Source organism: Agelaius phoeniceus, chromosome 2 (genome assembly GCF_051311805.1).
Source record: "Agelaius phoeniceus isolate bAgePho1 chromosome 2, bAgePho1.hap1, whole genome shotgun sequence".
Lineage (NCBI taxonomy): Eukaryota > Metazoa > Chordata > Aves > Passeriformes > Icteridae > Agelaius > Agelaius phoeniceus.
This window is the reverse complement of record NC_135266.1, coordinates 81,309,628-81,327,702: the sequence shown is the minus strand read 5'-3', so window position 1 is coordinate 81,327,702 and position 18,075 is coordinate 81,309,628.

The following is an 18,075-nucleotide window of genomic DNA, read 5'->3' as shown; positions in this document are numbered from 1 at the left end:
GAACACAATGCTTTACAGAACAAGGGCTGAGCTGCAAAATTTGGATTCTTTTGCCAATCCTACTTAAGGTTGAAAGTGTTTGCATCAAGAGCTTTGGTCTATCTCTGCTAATAGTATAAGCATGGGCTGCAATTGCAATAATCCTTCAGCATTTTAAGTGCAGGAATAAGGAAAAAAAAAAGCTCTCCTTCTCCATGAACACTTTGCCTTGAATTTCATCAGCAGGGGATGCATGCATTATTCAATCATACACCTACCACTACTATGAAGTTGCTCTTAATTATACTCCAAGTGGAACCTCTCAGGTAATCAGAATTCAGGGCTAATGCATAGCTATTCCCCCATCAATTTATAATAGACACAATTAATCCAATTTAGAATTTCAAGTTTTAGTGATTATTAAATGCAAACAAGTGTTCATTCTTTTGCTTGAGGGTGGCCATTTTTTTTAAGTGCATCTCTTTTTATGGCTTAGAAATGTAAAAAGTAACAATTGCTACAAAAGCAATTAGAGCATTAACATTAAGGAATCATGACAGAGCATGTACTTCAGTGTGCTTGGACTACACCCTGCGGGAATTAACTTTACCCATCCTCCCTCTAAACGTCTGGGCAGTCCCCTTCAGTTACTTTGTGCCTCTATTGCTCTTCTGTTTTTACCTTGGGAACGATTTACAGCACAACACATATAATAAACTGGCAGGAATGATCCAGTCAGAGATCCTCTGCTACCAACCAGCATCCTGGCATCTCTTTTGTTTCTTGAATTCCTGCTAAACATGAAAGATCAAGTGGTATGCTTATCAAATTCCTTAAAGTGAGGAACCATATGTCACTCTTAACAGTGAATCAAAGCTTGTAGCTTATGGCAATATGGTTCCCAGGAGGAAAAAAAAAGAAAAAAGAAAAGGCAAAGCAAAGGTGTACTTAGAATCCAAAGAAAAAGAATATAAAAATCCTTCCATGACTGAGAAGGCATTACACCTCTGGAAGAAAGAATTGCAAAAAAAAATTTATCTCTTTCTTGCTTTTTCTTCCTAAGTTAAAATATATCTGACCTATATAATTTCAAGTTTCAGATTTACTGAAGTGTAATTATATATTATACTACATACCAACAAAACACATTAATTCAAGGGTTTTGCCCATCTTTAGAAACATGGAATAAATCTCCAAAGCTGTTTGTGATTCATGCTCACTGTATATTTATAGATGGTGCATCTATCAGGACACTTACTTCCTTCCCATAGAGCCTTAATGTAAAAGCAACCTTTAAAAGCATAAAGGGAATGAAATTAACCCTCTCCCCCCTCAAACCCATTTTTTCTCCCAGTCAAGCAGAAGGAATAGTTGGGAAGAACGGGAAGACAAAATTCACAATTCTTCTGAGGAATCTCAGCACTCTGTATTTTTAGTCATCTCTGGCTGTCACAACTGTGAAGAAAATCCAAGCTGAGCTTCACTAGAGCAACGGCGTGGGCTTGGAACAGCAGAGCAGCCTGAAACAATCCCTCCAAGAAATATAAACTGCTGCACTCCTCACATCCAAGATTCTAACTCAGATGCTCATATGCTAACACTGTTAACTGTTTCATAGCCCACCAGAGCGCAGGAGTAAGCCCACAAAGCTCTGCACAGTTTATGCCTAGCTCTTTTGCATTGGTTTTCAGCATGCCCAGGAGGCCTTCCAGAGCAGATGGTGTACAGGATTTCCAGTGCATATGCTGCTCCTGAGCCAGGCCCACCCATCCCCTCCCATGCTGTGCCATGGGACAGTGCTGGGCTGGGTGGAAAAGCTATCTGAGCCTTTCTAGATGCAGAAGTAGCTCAGACACATCAATACAGTAATTCAGCCAGAAGATCTGTTCTGCACTGAGCAGCATGAAGCACTTTGGTCCAAAGCTGCCATCAGTGACCATACTGCTTCCAGTCTCCACAGCATGGACAGGACCAGTCCACTGTGCAGCTGTGTGACCAGCGCCCTCTGCCAGGCTCCTGGTAGGTGGCCCTGGTGTACTGGGTCTCAATAAGGCTAATCTCCTTCCTCCTACATGGGAAGTGGTGGCAGAATGCTGTAGTAACTTCAGGGATTTGAAAAAGAACAAGGGCTCTCCAGTCATTATATTCCTCACTTCATTTTTTTAATTAGGACACATTAATTTATTCCTTTATTTGTGAAGCTTGCCATTAAACATTCCCAATATGAACTATAGAATCCTTATCATCCTACCAGAAATAAGCAAAATATGAACCTATGAAATTAAAGAACAAAGACACAAAAATACAATTAAGCACACATTTTTAAAGAACTGAAAGTGTTAATATCCTGAACAAACTACTAAAGGAAGTGGCAAACTCCCCACCATTTGGGGTCTTTGGAGCAGGACTCTACACCTTTCCTGAATTTGTGTGTTGGACAAACACAGGTTTTGGGCTTCATGCAGGGTAACTGAATGAAATTAAGTACCCTGTTATGTGCAGGAAGTTCAGTGATTTAATGGTCCCACTTTGCCTTCAGCTTCCTGTATTCAGCTGCTCATAACTAAGGGCTTACTAGAGACCAGTGTTTTGTTGAAAAGTCTCCTTTTTTACATTTCTGTATGTGTATGTGGGTATCACATCCATAGGAATTCATCTTCCTTTGAATGATGAGTTGCATTGTGTCACTCAAGCCATGCAGCCTTTTCAATGTAAAAGAGAGCAACACACGGTGTAAATTATTTTTTACGCCTGCTTCATGGCCTTGGATTAACCCTGGAGCAAAAATCCAGCAAGAATCCACAAGATTAACCATACCTCCTGGAGAAGCACAAGGTGCCCTCATTATAGGGACTCCTTCATGCATCAGATGCTCTATTTTTAAGCTTCTCTGCTGCAGAGAGCCCAAGGCTGAGGGACAAGTCTGGGGATTTCCTTGACTTTAGACAATGATGTTGCACTTCAGTGATGTTTCTCCAATGCAAGGAATGACTCACCTCTAGGTTGCAAATTAGACTTTAGGGCATGTAGAATCATCATAGTTGTAGCCATATTGAAAACACAAAGTCTTTCTGGTCAAAGTTTTCTCAAAAAGCTGAAATGGCAAAATCAGACTGTTGAGTTTTTTTCAATGGAGGCACCTTTCATCAGCACAGTTCTATCGTTGGACCTTTTTCTGCTGCTTCCAGTCTTTCTCAGCCTTTGTGGACCCACCATCTTATAAGTCTCACATCTTCTTGCTGCTTTTTGGCCCTGCTACACAGGTGTGATTATTTTCACAGCCACGTTTAAGTCCATATCTTCTCCCAGTCTTTTGGAAAATCTTGGTCTTTCTTTGCCTGCTGTCAGAACTGCCTTGATCCAAGCTGCTTAACTAGCCATGGACATTTTCACTGCATGTTGCTAAATCAGTTTAACTTCTGCCTGCTCAGTACACAACAGCCAGGCCAAACTACACAGTGGCTTTTACAGAGAGACAGACAGACAGACATACAGAGGTTAGGGCCACAGGTGTCCATAATAATGAACCTCACGGACTGAACTGAAGCAGACACAAAAGCAGAGCAGGCATCATATATCCACAGTTTGGGCTTCAGGGGTATTTTTAGGGCATCTATTGATGAGGTGGGAGCCAATTTTTTGTGTGTAATTGAAATTATATGGATGTGATGGCAGAACCCAAACCTGACAAAAAGTGATTGTCAGTGAGAGGAGGTAACTTAAAAAAATTACTCAAACTGCTTTATTTGTCATCTGTATTATTAACACAGTACGTGTTTTTTCAAAGAAAAGCCAAGGTGAAATTGAAAAATTACTTGAAAGGGATAATAGAAATTGAAGGAAATAGGGCTGGAAAAGGATCTCAAATGCCATGTACAACCACTTTCAATTTGTGACAAATAGCAGGACAGAGGATCTTCAAAACTTTTTCAAGAATAAGAAAAAATTCTTCATAGTTTTCTGCAGGACTTGAATCCTCCTTACCTCCTATGTATGGGGCTGTATGAGGCATACAGACCCATGTCACCCCCAAAACAAATCAGCTATGCATGCAAATTTTAAGGAGAATGTGAGACAGTTATAAAGTTTATGTACCTACATTTGTAGTTTATGTACCTACACGCATTTCAAATTAGCACTGTAGCTACATACACATTGTTTAATCTAGCCCATCTTTTTCTCCAGTGATTTTTAAAGGAAACAACTAGAAATGGCCATTTATAACATGTAAGGATGTGGTTTCACAATGCCAGGTGCTGTACCAGCAAAGGAACCTGGTTTCCTGAAGCAGTTGATGGGATGATCCCACAAGAGCTCTGTCAGCAGGAGGAAAGGCAGCACACCACGGCCTGGGGATACAAAAAATACCCAGTGTAAAGGGAGGAAAATACTTGAGGCCAAGTTTTTTGTAAGATGAAACTCTTGTGGGGTTTAAAAGGTATGGCAAAAATTTGTGCAATTGTGCAATAGAACCAAGAAGTAAATTTGGAGAAACACCTTGAGAGCAGAGAGGAGGTCCAGCTTGCTTTATCTGTATTTCCCAATTCAATTACAAGAGAACTGCATACAGCAGGGAAACACAGTCCTATGGACTGTGAGTCATCAAGATCATATTTGGCACAAATTTTATTATTATATTATAATTTTTATATATATTATAATATATATAATATTATAAATATAATAATATATATTTTTAATTATTATATTTCTATTGAAAATAACCAGAAGTTAGGAGTAAGACATGTAACAAAATCAAAGAAAAAAAACTATTGTTTATCAAAGAAGCAGGAAACTGAAGCTTTATGTCTCCTGAACCAAGCCAGCACAGTGGTGGGCACCATTCAACAATGTTGCAGCTTCCTATTTTAAGTCTTACTGAAGCACTGGAAGAGCTAAGCACAAGCATGCATTTAAGTAAAATCAAAGGCTAACTTCCATTACTTTCTTCCTTCTGTAACCAATTTCATATCAAGCAGCTAATCTTGCTAACTCATTGCTTGTTGCTTTAATTTCAAGCCTGCCTAGCTCTTGAAAAAGCAATTCAGTAAATCTGACAGGCAAAAACCCCATGCTTTCCCAGAAAACTTTCCACAAAAGTACTAATAAGGTTAAAACCTGCTGGAGGGGCTGCAACCCAAAATACAAGCATGAATCCCAGAAAACCAGCTGTGATTCCCATCATTCTGCAAAGGACAGGGATACTCTAAGACCTTCTCAGCTGGCCTGGATCACTTAAACATGATCAATAGGCAGGCATTTAAGAGGCAATCCATACCCATGAACAAAACTGGTACTAGAAAAACTATTACAAAATGTAAAGCACAATTATTTCCCTCAATTTGCAGCATGTACTCATCCAGCTAGGTGGATTCTTATTCTCAAATACATGATAGATTTTGAGTAATAATTATTTTAATTGCTGTTTAAAGATATTTACACTCTTAAAGAATCATGATTTTTCAGCATAATTAGCTACTGATTTCAAGAAACTGAGGATGTATTTACCAGCAAGCTGCAGTGATATCAAACAGAAAGCTATTTGTTTGATCCCATACTTATACTGTATTGGCAATCATCACCAGGACCTGTTTCTGGTGCCTGGAGTAGCATTTGTTGACAAGGCATGTCCTAAAATCTGAACTTTACTTTCTCAGCCTGTATTTGTGTGGAGAAACTTGTCATTTTGAACTCTACTGCAATCACCATTTTATATCAGCAGCATAAACCTTTCTCAAACACAGCACACATGCATCCTTTTTAACCAGACATGATGCCTTTTATGAAAGGAGCATCTTTCAGAGTTGATGCTTGACCAGACCTTGTACCACTGCTTACACAAAGCAGCTGTAGCAAGTCATGAAATATGACAGACTCCTCAGAGTGGTGATAAAGCCCACTCAGTCAGTTAACCAAGGGTTAACCACTCCCATCTGACTCAACCTTCTGAGTGCCTTTTGAAGTTATCATCATTTGTGCTTTTGGCCCTTGCAACCAGTTGAGTGGCCTTAGAGACAGCACCTGTAAAAATTAGTTTTTCCCAAGCAATCCTAATCCCAGCACAGACCAGATGAACTTTGGTCATTTCTCATTTTAGATACTTCCACCAGAATAAAAGGCAAAAAAATCTACCTGACTTCTAAGTAGAAAGGCTGAGAGAATCAGGCTTCTTTAGCCTGGAAAAGAGTGTCCTAACTGGGACCTTTCAACACCTAGGGAGCCTACAAGAAAGACACTATTTACAAAAGCAAGAAGTGCCAGGACAAGGGGGGATGGTTTTAAACTGAAACAGAGTAGTTTTAGATTACAAGTTAGGAAGAAATTATTTACTATGAGGGTGGTGAGGCACTGGCACAGATTGCCCAGAGAGGCTATGGATGCCATATCCCTGGAAGTGTACAGGATGAGGCAGGATGAGGCTCTCAGCAACCTGGTCTATTGGAAGGTGTGTCCCTGACCATGCCAGGGGCAAGAAACTAGACAATCTTTAAGGTCCCTTCCAAACCAAACCAAACCAAACCAAACCAAACCAAACCACTCTAATTCTCTTCTGACCTGGTTTGAGTTCAGCCTGTCTCCTGTCTGGCAGCAAGCATATGGTCCCAGATCCACTTTGTAACCAGAGTTCTCCTCCCCTGGCTTCACTGATTTACAGCAACATTGCCTGCACCTTCCAGAGCAATACTGCTTGCCAGGCAGCCCTCCCTCTTTGCTCCTGGCACATGGATACTTATCTTTTTAGGCCTAAACCAGGTGAAATAGCTCTGTCCTACTCTGAGTGCCAGCTATGAAACCTGTGGGTTTATTTGGGTGAATTTTCACGGTGTCAGTCACACATACACAAGAAGAAAGAAATACATGAAACAAGGTTTTCCTGCATGCTGAGACTCTCTCGACAATCTAACAGCAGAATGATCTCAATAGGGTTAATCGAAAAGGAGGCCACTTGTCATCAAGAGTAGGGCTGAGAGGGACAGAAAACCCTCTGCTATCAATCTGGTAGTATTTCTCATAAAAAAACCCCAAAACCACCTGCTGTCATCTGGGCATCTTCATGATGTGTTAAGGCTGCAACATGCTCTCTCAGACAGAGCCTAGAGATGCCAGGCTTGCCTTTGGAAAGCAGCTTACCTTAATAAAGTGGTGTGATTTTCCTTGGTCTTGGCACTCAGAAAGCATACTGGGCAAGTGGAAAGCCTGTGGAGATGATTCTCTAGTGTTTGCATGAGACTTTTCTAATTTCTTTTTTTTTATGCCTTTTTTTTTTTTTGCTGCTACCAGCTGCTTCATATTCTGCCACTTGCTACAGACGAAGGCTGTTCCATCTTGATAGGATCCAGTTCAGTGCATAGACATCACAAAATTGGAGCCGCAAACTGGTTCATTTTTCCAGTTTACAGATTTTGTTCAAAAACCCAGCAGCAAGTCCTGAGGCACAGTGTGCCAGCACCAGAGACTGAGTGATGCAGAGGTGATTTCTGGAACATCTCTTCCATTTATAATTAAATTCCAAAAATATTTTTATGACTTCCTTCTTTTCCTTCTGCTGTGGTCCATAAACAGAATAGACATTCAAGCTGAAAATTGCTAAAAGATTCTTACTCATTCTCGTGAAAAACAAAGTTTTCAGCTTTCCTGGCCTAGTGCTGTTACTTTTGTATTCATATCAGTAATTTTTTAAAGAAAAATGCCTGTTGGAATCAGATCCAGGAATTTTGTTCAGACTTACATAGGAGTAGAAAAATTAGAAATCCCACCGATTCAGGACCTCCATTGAGAATGAATTTGAAAATAAATTAGAAAATTCCAGGAGATCTATATTATGGTCAGATTGGTAAATATGGACAAAACATGTAATGTCTGCAGGCAGTGAAACTGAGGCAGCCTGGTCTCCTATGGATCTATGCCTGGCAGATGTACCCATGGTGCCTTAATAACACTTGAGTTCATGTTGTGGCCCTTATCCCAGGGATATTAACAGCATCTCTCTCATCAATCCACCCTCTGTTATATAAGAACTTGTCAAAAAATAATCTCCTTGGGACTATTGCTAAATGTGATTGAAATTGCACAAGTCAAAAAACCCAGGGGAAGAGAGTGACAGATAGATGCACAGAGAATACGAGCACAGAAGCCCTGTTTCAAAATGAAAGCAGACTAAAAGCTGGTGTAGTTGTATTCAAAGTGGTATCCTGCTAATTTAAATCTATCAGTGAACACTTCCAAGTGCACCAAAAAGCGCCAAAAGAACAGGTTGTTTGCTTATAAAGGGACCGCCTTAACCATTTAACTATCACTTTTGTCGACGGATGGGGAAATGCAGCGTTACGTGGGCAATCAGACTGGAAGTTCACAAACACTTTCTGCAGATTTAAAATATGCAGGAGCATGAAAGAGTGTAAAAAATTTAAATCAAAGGAACCAGCTCCTATCTGGATTGAATAAATGAAGGATCATTGAAAAATGACAGGGTTTGTGGGAAAACAGTAGTTAGAGAGTATGCTTACACATATGCTTGTAAGCTTATATACACTTCTGCTTACAAATAGCGCCAGGAATGTTCTCAAGCACTGGAAATCAGTCCTCTTGACTGCTAACTTGTCACAGAGTCCCTGACACCACACATCTCAGGCCAAGTACCTTCTTCCAGCCGTGGATTAGATGTTAGCATGGATCAAAGGCCAACAGACAGCTGGGTGGCAGCCTCCCAGTTTTATAAGGTTTAAAAAGAAAAAAGTTTAATAGTCTGGAGACAGCCCAGCACGACAGAGCAGTACTTCTTCAGCTGATCTCACCAGCCAGTGCTGTGGGAAGGATGCCACTAACTCTGCACTGAAGCCCAGTGCCAGACCAAAACCTGCTGATGCTGTGGGGAAACGTGAGTACCACATATTGATGTCAGCACCACTGCAGAACATCTGACTTGGTGAAAGATATCAAACAGCTTGGAAAAGCACCTGGAGAGGAAGAAATGGGAAATAATTATCCATATAAATTCCCCCCCCGCCCCCAGTCTAGCTTCAACAATCTTTACAAGCACAGCCCAAGAGAAAAATCAGACATCCCCTTGGTAGCAGCCCAAACTACATCAAGCTCATCTTGTCCCTTGGAGGCCTCCCCAGCTTTGTGCTTTGCAATTGGCTCTTAAGCCTAAATAAACTCTAAGACAGGACTGACTAACAGTCTCAACGCTGGAGAACACCACCATGGAAAGCAGATTCAAGCTGTTATACTCAATTTGTTTCCTTTTTCTTTTTTTTTTTTTTTTCATGGGCAGAATTTGGGGAAATAGGACAGTACACACACACCTAGCACTGATGCAAGTTATCTGTCCAAATCTGCTTCCCCACTTCTTGCTCTTCTCCTGTAGGAAAATCCCAAACTCCAGGTCCCTTCCCAGACACTAAGGGTATCTTCCAAACCACAGAGAACTGCAATAACCACATCATGGAGCCACTCTTGTCACTACCTTTGCAGACAAGACAATATGAAGTTCAGAAATATGCATCTACGTCTCCACTGAGCCACCAGCTTTGGCCACCCACCAAGTGAATGTCCCTTTTTGAAAGTGAGAAGACTCTCCCTCTCAATTTAACAAACTTGTGCTCCCGCTCTGTGGTCTGAGAAGTGAGGGATAAAATCCAGATCAAAATTAAGGTGTACAAATTTCAATAAATACTTGTAGGTGCAGATGATGTCCAGTTCAAACAGTGAGGAGATGGGATTCTGCCCAATCAACACGACTGTCCAAGCACTGACTAAATCTCACCTCCTCCCCTACACAGGTTCTTTTACCTTGAGGTGACTCCAGCCTCCCAGAATCAATTCTCTCTTATATTCTCTGCCTGCCATGACATATTCCATCACCTCTCCTGTGCAATGCAGGACAATATTCCTGACTCCACCTTCCTTGTTATTTGTCCCGGTCCATACCAAGTTGCCATCTCAGTGCTCCCAGTCTATGCTCTCTCACTGCCTATGCTAATCTAACCTAAAGGTCTCACAGAAGAATGGGATATATTAATACAGGCTGCCTTCCCCATCCAATATTCCTTCTCATATGAGCATTTATTGTCAGTCTTTGCCCTCAACGGGGTGAAGCTTCACAGACATTAAGTCATCTGGACATTATAGGTAATTTCTAAAGAAAAGCATAAGCTACACATTGATAAAAACAGTCACTTGCTCTTTTTAATTGAATGATGAAGCTATCAGGAATGAAAGGAAAGGCTCCCAGCATCACTTTCATGTTAAAAAAGTAACTAGCACAGTAAGTGAGGGGAGCGTGATAAGCAAGGACTATGTGCTTGAGTAGTGATGGGAAAGTCTTAATCCTTTGCTGAAGGCATTTAAACTGAAGGACTAAATTGCTTCCATGTTAATTTTGATGTTACCCTGTAATATCTCTGAGTGCTCTTTGGTGAAGCTCTAATACCTTTGCAAAAGTTAATGTTTTATATCCGATTAACTCAAATGGGTAAGATATGTTATAATGATGGCATGTATTTAAAAAAGACAGGGAAATTAATGGTATGGGCATAACTCCCCTCTACTGTTTTACATGGAAAACCTGTAAGAAAAGGACTCTCATGTTCTAATGCTGGCTCAGGTACAGGAAGCCCTCACCAATCCACTTAAGCCCTGTTCTCAGTTTCCCAAATGACATAGGAAGGGAATATTTATCCTTGAGAGATTATAACTAACTTCCATCTTTTGAAGATAGAAATCTTAACATGCGTGCTGTATACTATTAGGTGTACAAAAGAAATGACAGGAAAAAAGAAATTATTTTTGAAATAGATTTTTGCATCAAATGTTATATTATATACTATGCAAACCAAGCAAGCTAGAAATTGTTGTTTTCTCACAGGATTGCATGCTATGTTGATTCTTTGAAAATACTGCCTGAATAGATTTTTTTAAAATATTTTTGTTGTTTGCATCTCTTTTTCAGACAGTCCTTTCCTTACCTAAAGCAAGGTCTTCATAGCTTCTGTTGCTATACTTCACTCTGTCTTTTGAACCATGGTTCTGTGAAAGGAAATGGCAATCCCTTACTACTTTTAGTTTCATTGATGACTTTTCTTTATTCCTAGAGGAATACTTTATTGTGATCTACAAAAGCCAAATTAAAAGAAAAAACACAGAAAATTATTTAAATTATTTCAAGTGATGAGGAGTACAAAATAACAAATGACTAAAAAGGCAAAAGTGTTGAAGTAGGCATTTTTTTCTACATTAAATCTCACCACTGAAACATGTTTGGATTAATTCAGAGGATGCTGGAATCTCCCATCTCTCTCAAACTTCAGCAGATGATGCTTGGAAAGGAACTCTTCCATGTTACACTTGAAATGCTATGTTTTTTCTAGCTTTCTAAAAGCAATATACAACAGAAATCCAGACTCCTTGGACTTACTGATTTCCAGGAAGCACAGAAAGGCCCTGTTTTGGTCTAATTTCTTCTAGGAGAAGCAAAATCTAGTTTTCTAAATTTCTTAGGCATGCTTGATGAGGAGTCATTCTTTCTCTTTGATATAACTGCAGTTTATCTTTAGAGCCAATGCTATCAAACACCTACTGCATTGTACTCCAGAGGTGGCTTCACGTGTGTGGTGAAGAGGATGATCCCCATCTACAGCTCATAAAGAGTTTTATATAAATGTCCATTACCCATGTAATGGTGACAGCCAACAGTTTTATTAGGCAATATAAAAATATATTAGGGATATAAACTGTAATGCCTTAGGACAGAAGCCAATCAATGGCTCTCGAGTTAACCAGAAGAAACTTTCTGTTTGCAAGTTATTCTCTCATCATCTGTTAGGCTGTTTTTTGCCTCCATCTGCAAAACATCAGGAGACAGTCATGCTCAGTGGCAGGTTGTTGAATCCTAATGGGGTCTGATTGGGTCCAGTCTAGAAAATCCCCAGTTCTTGTCACAATGCATAATTGAAGTGTGGCACTTCGCTTTATCAAATGAGTGATCTCCAGCGAAGACAAACCCGGGAATTGTCACATGAAATTCATGCTTGATAAAACAAATATATAGAATTTTTTTTCAACTTTTTATTAGTTTAGTTCAGGACATTTCCTTGCTATGTTCAAGCCCGTCAAGTAGCAGATGAAATGACAATAAGCTCCTGCATTTCAGATGGTGTTATTCATCATAACAGTATGATGAATACTGCAGTCCAAAGAGACATGGTCTCAGCTTTTGCCTCGGGATTCCAGGAAAATCTGTTGGGATTTCTTTATATCACAACACTGCATTACCAATCTTTATGATACACACAACCCGAAAAATTCCCTCCAGCTGTCCAAATCACCCGCTGAGCTCTCCTCTTGAAGGCCAGGCTTCAAGTGCCTAAAACACTCCTGTCAGGTTTTACTTTGTTCTAGGGTTTTAATGTATCTCTCACAGAAGCATCATTTCCCAGGTGGCCCAACATATGTCCCTCAAGCTCTCTTCTTTTTTATTTTCCCCAGCTCTCTCCTAAGTGGATCTCTTAATTCTCCTCTCCTCTCCTCTCCTCTCCTCTCCTCTCCTCTCCTCTCCTCTCCTCTCCTCTCCTCTCCTCTCCTCTTGTCCCAAGACTGATGTTAGCTTTGTCCCTGCTGCTTCTCCCTACTGTGCAGTTAATCCCAGCAGCTAATTGACATGTATGAAATAAAAGTGACTTGACAACCTTATTGTGTGACTGTCACACACCCTAATGGCTCCAGAAGCCTTATGGAATATATGGAGCAACTGCAGAGTGGAATAAAGACATTAAAAAGGCTTCAAATTTTGCTACTAGAAAGATGATTTTTATTTGCATTAAAATACATTCTTTAATTAAGTTTACTGAGTTATTTTGTAAGGTAGCCTCCTAAATATAGCAAGGAAGCTCATGCTGCTTTTAGGAAATGGCTTTCCCACAGGTTGCTACCTCTTCCACAAGACAGAAATAGCCATAATCTCATCTAACAACTCGCTCAGATTGTAACACCTTTCTGTCTAAAAAAAGCTTTGTGAGGGAACAGGATGGGATCTCTTTATGGTAGGATAAGAGTGTTGGGTTCTGTTGTCTTTTTATGGGTGGCTGGGCGAAGTATATTTGGATGGGGGAAAGGGAAGAGCATCTGGTTTGTGTGGTTTGTGATGCAGAACCTTTTGTACCACTGCATTTAGTATTGATTTGGCCAGGTTGGTCACACTGAAGATCATAGCCAATTTTACCACTGAGGACTGAAAGCAAGGTGACCTCAGTCAAGGGCCCACTATGCAGTAGGTGCAAGTAACAAAAGTCAAACACACTGAGGGTTTCCCTATTTCACATCTCAATGGATCCTCTGCTTTCTCTGCTTGCATACTGGTTTGCTGAGACAAGGCTTTGTTCAGTCACACTGTGCCTTACTGCCTCTGTCAGGCAGTCTGCTCCCAAAACTTCTCAATCCCTGTTTAGAAGGACAGGGATCTATAAGATATTAAATTCCTGTAAGAGTTATAAAAATATGTTGCAAGAAAGGAGAAAAAGATTGAAAGAGACTTACTAGATACCAAAGAATTCATTCTACAAAGAGATACTATCACTTCTCTAAAGTGGAAAAGATCTCAATTTGCATCTTAATAGAAGCCAGAGAATCCATTTCTGCCCTTGTGCCCCCGGGGTAAGAGTTGCAACTATGATTCAGTTTCCCAGATGGAAGGAAGTGATACAGCTTCCCGATTTTCAGCGGGTATTAAACAGCCAACAATTAACCAGGTCCCTTTCCAGTTGGTGCAAACTGCCCTCCAAAACTTGCATCATCTGTAACTAGGCACTATTAAACATCTTCAGCCCTTGTACTTGCTTTAGATCTTCCCTTAACCCCCAGAGAGTAACTAACCTTCTGGGTGTATGATGAGTAGCGACCTTGGCAGCTGTCTCCAGAAAACTGGGAAAATGGTACCAGTAAAAACCAGAATCCTTCCCAAGCTGGATCATCTTACATCCCAGGTCTGCTGGGGACTTTGGGGAGCTGCGAGGCAGCAGCATGCAGTGGGCAGCAGCAGTTAAAACACAGTGATATCTCAAGATGACAATGCCATATTTGTCTTGGTTGATTTTTATCACATTTTATCCTTTCATTTCCAATGTTCTTTTATGGTCTCTAGTTTCCTCTTTGTGTCCTGTTATACAGCTGACTATTCTTACCTGTCTTTACTGAAGTCATCCACTGGCATATTGGATGCGCTTATTTGACCAGCCTTTATCTGTTTTTTCCCCCTCTTTTCTATCATCTCTTTTCTCCTTGCTTTCCATCATTTCTGTTTGTTATCTCCCTGAGTGCAAACACCAGGGACTGTGGTTTGGGAATGATTCAGCTGGAAGCAGAGGGCAGAGGGCAGCATGCAAAGCCAGCACTGGAATTACAAAATGCACCTGACAACCTGTCATTAATGTGGCCACCAAAAGAGGGGGAGTAACAATGGAATCAAACAGGACTCAAATTCACATCTCATACTCTGCTCATTACCAAGAAGGCTTTTAGGAATGACAAGTTTCTAATCCTGTAACTCTATTATGAGCTGATGCCAACAGCAGAAACAGGAGCTGTGATACAAGTTAAGCTAGGATTGCTTGGCATGGCAACTGAAAGCCATCTCACCTGATGTGAGATGACAGCTATGGCACAGATAAGCTGGCATTTGTAAATATATACTTTCTAGATTTTTTTTAAACCAGGTACCATGAAAGCATACAACAGCAAAAGAACCTGTGAACTCAAATAAACATGATCATTACCTCCTGCTGAACTGTTATGCACAGCCAAGCAATTCCTTCTGCTCACTTAAAACTAAGGGTTTGCTAAGTCTGTGTTATTCCTCCTCTTTACTTTCAGCAGCTCAGTGTACAGCTGGTAAAATTTTTCTCTGGTTAGAAGCTTGATTTATAAAGTCTCTAGTCCTAAAACAGGAAATGACTATTTCATCCCCACAAATTTAGGAGGATTATTTTTTTCTTTTATGTTCCACAAAATCTGTTTTTGTTTCCTATAAAGGGTCCAGTCCAACTGCCATCAAAATCTGTAGAAATTCCCCTGACTTCAGCCAGGCTTGGCTCATGCCCTAAGGCACTGCTACAGAAAGAGACAACACCTAATGAAATCATGTGTGCAAAGAATCAGGGAATCCCATACTAAATCCCCACCCCACAAACAGCCATGCCTAAGCTTAAATGTGCATTAACATGGAAGTAAAAAAGCCATTCATGTCTATCAAGTTAAGCACATGTTTAAATGTTTACTGGAGTCAGTTCTTTGTACAATGAACAGTAAAAGCTGTACAAAGCTATCGTGGGTAAGATCAATTCTTCCCTTATGCTGCATGGTATCCTGATCCTTATGGCTTTCTACTGTCTGGCTGCATAACCTTTCACAATTTTGATAAAATCAAGTTGCTTTCATTTAGTTCTGTCTCTTGCATTAACTAATATAACATACTTCTGATGGTGCACATTTCCACTGACCTCAGAGTGCTCCAAAGAGAAATCTCAGAACTATTTATTGTAACTGTTAATAAAATTAAAGGACCTTAGTCAAAGTCAGACATCACTTTAAAATAAAAAACAACATATATGTTTATTTGTCTAAAAACAGAGACAGACAAAATGTGTTTCTGGGTTTGTATCACAGACAGAAAACTGAGGCACAGACACAACCCATGGTTTCTCTAAAATCTCACAAGATACATGTAGTAAAACAGGGAATCAAACTGCAATTTGACTGCCAAACTTGCAAAAATATATCTTTTCTTATCTTATGATCTCCAGTGACTCTGTATTTAATTTTTCAAAATGGGAAATCAAACTCAGGGAGGTTAAGGTAAAGGTCAAGAGCTACCTAGAAACTCGCTGGCAGAACTGAGACGAATGGAAACTTCTGGCTCCACACAGCACTTCCTTCCTCTCTCAGATCTGTTTCAATGAAATAAAGTAAAAAAAAAAAAAAAAGCCACAAAACCTGCTCTCAATTTTCTGTGAGCAGGATTTGATCTGTTAGATCCAGCCATCAAATGCACTATTACCCTGATGGAGGGTAAGCGTTCCAGCATCACCTCCTGTGATTTGCCTTCAGCTCACTGATGGCATGGCAACCCTCCCTGACTGGCAGGTCTGTTCCCCAGGAAAGGAGTCTGTGGACTTCATGCACTCCTCTTTGAGACAGCGCTGAGCATTGCTGGGCTTGAATGAGACTGGGTTATGGCTGAGATGATCAAAGTAGAGCAGAGAGAAAAGCAAACTTTATTTAAGTTAAACAGTCAGAGCTGACCCAGTCCGTCACAAATAGGCTGTCAAAAAAAGTGGTCACAGCACAAAGCCTGACAGAGCTCGAGAGGGGTTTGGATAATGCTCTCAGACACATGGTGTGATTCTTGGGGTTGTCCTATGCACAGCCAGGAGCTGGACTCGATCTATGTGGGTCCCTTTCAACTCAGGATATTCTATGGTTCTGTCATTACTGTATCCTTTAAATGGAAAAAAATCGGACACACCAGATTGAAAGTTTCCCTGCTACATGGGATGATCTCACTCTGTGAGTTTAAGTCAAACCTCTGACATTCAGCTACTAGAAATGCTAATAACTTTGTGCTGCAAGGCATAATCCGGCATAATACAAGGCAATACTTCAATATGCACTGTCAAAATGGATCTTTTGATGTGTGATCCCATTGCAGCCTCTAAAAGAGATGGAGATATTTGGCAAAACCCTGATCCAGTTTTTCTTGCATTAACAGATCTTTCTGGTTGAATGGCACCATAAGCTAGTGATAAGCTTTGTGCTGTACCTATCCCCTTAATTATTCCTGCAAACCCTCTGTTGCTGACCCTCCTGCAATGCCCTTGAATAAGATTTGTGTAGGAATGTTACTTCTTGAGGAAACGTGAATAATGGCCTTGAAGCAAATTTCTGGTGTCGTCACCATCAAGCTGTCTTGTGCTGCCACATCATGTTTCTAGAGAAGTCTATGAGCGCTGTCACTACTTGTTAACTTTCCTAACACTGTGCTAGTGCTATTCACTGTCAGGAAAAGTGAGAAGAGACAAAAAAGCCGCAAGAAATTTGTAGTGAAGTCTTTGGTATGACCGGGAGGCTGCCTCTCTATAGGGAATCAGATAGTCAGAGAACCCACGTCCGGGATATTGGACTGTGATTCGCTCACATCAGTCCTGAGGCACTTCTGAATCAGGAGATTTTCTCTGTAAGATAAAGGAGAGGCTCTGAGCAGGAGATACTATATTATCTTCTTCATAATGAACAAGATTCATAGTAAAGCTCATGGAATTTGCAAAAGGTGACAAATGATTTTTGTGCAACTTGGATGACATTTCAAGTCATTGATATAATTATTTTAAACCCCAGTTTAGTGAAGTATTTAAGCACTGTCTGTAAGTCTAACCATCCAGTACCAAAGCTCTTTCTTAACCAATACTTTACAGAAATTACAACTAAACCACTGTTCTGTAAAAAACAGTTTCACAAAAAGTAATTTCAGTATTTTACTTTTCACCCTTCAAAAAAGGGGGAAAAAAAGATAAAAGCACTGTCAATACATATGAGCAATAATGGTGTCTTGCTATTTAGTCACCATCAAAGTTCAAAATTCAGGCAAGTATATGGAATATTTTTGCTTTGTGCTCATGCCTCATTCTTCCACTGCTATCTACTATCTAGACCTTTTATTGGTAGCAAGCCCAGAAAGGCAATTGTAGCCCATTGGATGACTCTTCCTACGTTGGTGGCCTGTGGCTCTCAAACAGAAAGCAATTGCATGAAAACAAGCAATCTCTCACACTGAAAATCACCGGTAGTATACTGAATCAAGTTAGATTATGGATTAAGGAGCCAGTGAATTATGACTGATTACCTTTTCAAAGTAACTCACATAGCAGCCTTGGGGGACAGATTGTATTAAAACAGTTCCAATATGCAAATAGTTTGATACTTTGAAAAATAGCATGTTAACATTTGGCCTGGTGATGGAAAAAGTGTATTAATTTGCCCAAGCAACTGTCTCTAAACCAGCTTATAAATAGCCCTGTGCATTAATTCAAAGTGAAATGTCAATGT